This window comes from Phoenix dactylifera, unplaced genomic scaffold (genome assembly GCF_009389715.1).
Source record: "Phoenix dactylifera cultivar Barhee BC4 unplaced genomic scaffold, palm_55x_up_171113_PBpolish2nd_filt_p 000350F, whole genome shotgun sequence".
NCBI lineage: Eukaryota > Viridiplantae > Streptophyta > Magnoliopsida > Arecales > Arecaceae > Phoenix > Phoenix dactylifera.
The window spans coordinates 68,247-72,530 of NW_024067808.1; the positions used below are offsets into that span (position 1 = coordinate 68,247).

General features: G+C 37.2%; 1 non-coding gene across 1 annotated transcript; it reads left to right on the forward strand.

Annotated features, from left to right (window-relative positions):
* The first annotated feature begins 2,769 nt into the window (after positions 1-2,769).
* LOC120105724 lies at positions 2,770-2,875 on the forward strand. The gene has a single exon (XR_005508041.1). It is a non-coding gene; the product is annotated as a small nucleolar RNA R71 (small nucleolar RNA).
* The last annotated feature ends 1,409 nt before the right edge of the window (positions 2,876-4,284 follow it).

Consider the following 4,284-nt stretch of genomic DNA (forward strand, 5'->3'; position numbering starts at 1 on the left):
TTCCAAGGATTGGTCGAAGGAACCTATTCACTGATTCAAAATCATCTTATCTGCAGGATTTCGAGAGTTGTGGATGTTTACTTTAGTACCTCACGGGCTTTATCTGTAATATTCCAGTTTACTCGAATTTTTACAACGACGGCTTTCACACTATTGTCTTTTCGGTCAATACAGCATTTTTTTCTTTTTTTTTTCTTTTTTTTTAAGAAAGATATATAAATTGTGCACTTTTACTCTTGTGGTGATTTCTCCGTGTAACGAGTAATCAGTCGACAACTCTCACACCAGTTGGCATAAGGTGTCGGGCATCAAGACTCTCCTACGGACTTATGCTCGGAGTCCTCATCACAAGCCCACTTGACCTTTGACAATAGGTAGCCCTTTTCGATGTTCCTGACTAAATCCATTATTATTGATGATTTTTTTTTTTTTGGATTAGATAAGTATGATTCATCAGGGTCCAAGGTTGCTACCATACTCTCAACATAATGTCGAGCCTAGACCTTAGAAGAGTCGGCCAGTGTGTAGTGAAATTCCAAAGTATTAATTAGCTTACAACTCCCTAAGAGAGACTTAATAAAAAGAACTTAAATTTGTATTACTTCCCACTAGTCATTGGGCTTTTTAGATTTTATATACCTTGTGTATTTATCATTCTCGCATAAATGTATATAAATTAGGGTTTTTTTTTTTAACAAAAACTTTTTTTTAATAACTTTTTTTTTATTATTTTATAAAAAATGAAAATAAACACATTTTTTTTAAAAAAATATTTTTATTTTTTATTTTTTTATTTTTTTCTTTTTTTTAAAAAAAATAATTTTTTTAATTATTATTTTTTTTATTTTTTATTTTTATTTTTTATTTTTTTTGGATGAAAATCAAGATGAATACCCCCAAACCTAAACCTAACATTGTCCTCAATGTTAAGAAATAATCTAAGAGAATTGGGTTGCCTCCCAACAAGCGCTAAGTTTATTGTCTTCAGCCAGACATAGTGAGATAGTTTTTGTATCTCCTTCTATGAGGTCATCTATTTTGTCTATCATAAAACACTCAATTTTTCTTACGGGTTGGTCGGCCGCATTGAACACATTTAATTTTACCTTCATATTCCCAAATGATATGTTCATTACCCCTGTTCTACAATTGATGCACGCATTGGCTGTTGCTAAAAAGGGCCGTCCAAGGATAACGGGGATTTGTTTCTTAGGATTAGGTTCATGTTCCATATCAAGGACAATGAAATCTACTGGAAAATAGAATTTGTCTACCTTGACAAGAACATCTTCAATTATCCCACGTGGTGTTTTTATAGATCGATCAGCCAATTGAAGGGATACCGAGGTTGGTTTTAACTCACCTAACCCAAGTTTCTCATAAACTGAATAAGGTAAAAGGTTGACACTTGCCCCTAGATCTAAGAGTGCTCGATCAATTAAATTATTTCCTAAGACACAGGAGATGGTGGGAGCACCAGGATCTTTGAATTTCGGAGGGGTGTTGTGTTGGAGAATAGAACTCACTTGATCAGTTAGGAAGACCTTTTTAGGCACATGTGTCCTAGATTTTCGCTTTTGTGTACAAAGGTCTTTGAGAAATTTGGCATAGGAGGAAACTTGTCTGATGGCATCAAGGAGTGGAAGGTTGATTTTAACTTGTTTGAAAACCTCCATCATCTTCTCTAGTGAAGTTCCCTTTTTGCCAAATGGAGAGGGTGAAGTAAGAGCTTCAGGAAATGAGGCCTTTGGGATATGAGTTTTGGCAGAAGGTGGACTAGGTGAAGAAGAAGAAGAAGGTTTTAGATTTTTATTTGACACATTTTTATCCTCTTCTTCACCTTCCTTATTGTTGTCCTCCCCAATCTTATTGTCTACTACACGTCCACTCCTTAGGGTAGTCAAAACATTGGCTTGTTCATGATGAATTGCATTTAATTGATTTTCTTGAGCCATGTATTGTCCCCTAGGATTACTTAGTGGTTGGCTTGGAAGCTTTCCTTCCTCTCGCTTGTTTAGTGCATTAGCTAGTTGACCCATTTGGGATTCTAGCTTGGCGATTGATTGCGTATGAGAGTGCACTAATTGTGTAATGGTTTCCAAACCTTGAAGGGCGTTTAATACTTTCTCCTCAAAGGCTGTGTTTCTTTGGGGTGGAGGAGGAGTGTGTTGAAATTGAGTCGACGGACGGTAGGGATGAATATTTTGTGGGGTTTGAAAATTCTGAGGGTTTGGAAAGTTTTGAAAATAAGGTTGGGCAGTATTCGAAGCTTGCTGCTTCCAAGAAAAGTTTGAATGATTTCGCCATCCCGGGTTATATGTATTGGAAAATGGGTCATTACCTGGTCTAGGCAGTGTTTGAGCAGCATTGATGTGTTCTTGCACGAGTTCGGGGAATTGGGGCGCTGAAGGGCACTCATGAATAGGGTGGGATGGGCTAGAACAAATAGTACACACTTGTGCTTGGGAAGAGTTCATGTAATGCCCACCTATCATCAGTTGGTCAATCTTATGGGACAATTCATCTACCTTGCTAGACAGGTCCATAGAATGACTTATTTCACAAATGGTCCCTTTTCTTTGAAAACTCGGGGGTGCTTGACGAGAACATGAAGCATGGTGGAGGGAGTTTTCATTTAGATTTTCAAATAATTTCCATGCTTCATGCTCATTTTGAAGCATGAATGTCCCCCCACATGCGGCATCAATCATCTGACTGTTTCGTTCAGTCAATCCGTCATAAAAACATTGCACTAGTTGCCACTTAGGTATTTGATGATGAGGGCATTTACGGATTAGGTCCCTAAATCTCTCCCAAGTTTCATGAAATTCTTCTCCCTCAGTTTGGGAGAAGCTTGTAATGGCACGTCTAAACTGGTTCGTTCTTCCTATGGAAAAGTATTTTTTAAGAAATTTTTGTTGCATTTGATCCCAAGAACGAATTGAGTTAGCTTCTAAAGAATTCAGCCATTGTTTGGCTCTATCTTTAAGGGAGAAGGGAAATAACCTAAGTTTCAGGGCATCATCAGTGAAGTTCTGAATCTTGACAGTGGTGCAAATCTCAAGGAATTCATCTAGGTGTTTATATGGATCTTCATTGGTGAGCCCATAAAAAGATGGAAGCATTTGGATCACACTAGACTTTATTTCATATTGTACAGCTGCTACCTCAGGTAATCGAATGCAAGATGGAGAAGTGTAAATAGTGGGAGTAAAGTATTCCCTCAGGAGTTTGGGTTGTTCTTCAGCCATCTTAAGAGGTGGGGATGATCCTAATGTTTTAATCTTAGCTCGAATGTTCCTAAGGGTTCGTTCTATTTCAGGGTCAAAAGGTAATAGGTTTTGTACTCTAGAACTACCGTGCATACACTAGTACTCGATCAATCAAGCATGCAATAAAAGAGAAAAGCATATCAATCCTAGTCTTTGTCCTAAAATCACTAGACAGCTCCTAATTGGTTTGAAGAGGGCACCTAAGCCTCCAATCCGGTCTAATGAACCGAGTTGACCAGGTAAGCTCCCAGGTAAGTGGAGGGGTCATGATGCGTTCGCAAAGGTCCCACTTAAAACCCACTTGCCTCGAACAGATGAACTATCTCCCTTATAGGGACAAAGCTTGCCTAGACATCAACTAAGCCACAGAGCGAAATTGGTGCAACTTTCGGTGATCTTCGTCCTATTGAGCTCGAATGTCCCTAGGGGCCAACGTCTAATTGATTTTAATTAAAGATGACACTATGTGAGATTGAGTTCACCTAAGTTGGGCAAGAGTCCGGTGATGAAATCCGGCTCTTATCTTGTTGGGGTGATTGCCCTTACTATGTGCAAATTGATTTGTGTATGTGTATCAGGCATGCATTCACAATTTTGCTGTAATTAAAATCAAACAATCACCACAAAATTTCAAACCAATAATTAATTTAAATAAGAAAAGTTTAGAGGTTACCAAAAGAAATTTTCCCAGCAATTTAATTTTTTTTTTTTTTTGCAAACCTCTACAGCATTTCTTTTCCGGCAGTTCTCCTTTTGATCATCCCAGATTCTTTTTTTTTCGATTCCTAATAAAATAAATAAATAAAAATTAGTAAGGGAGAAAAAGAAGATAAGAAAAGTAACAATAATAGAATTTTTTTTTTATTTTTTTTTAATTTTTTAAATAATTTTTTTTTAATAAGAAAAATAACTATGCTAGCAATCCCCGGCAACGGCGCCAAAAATTGATCGGTTCTTTCAATTTTGAAATTAAACCACGCAATAGCACGTATCCTGTAGGATAGTGATTACG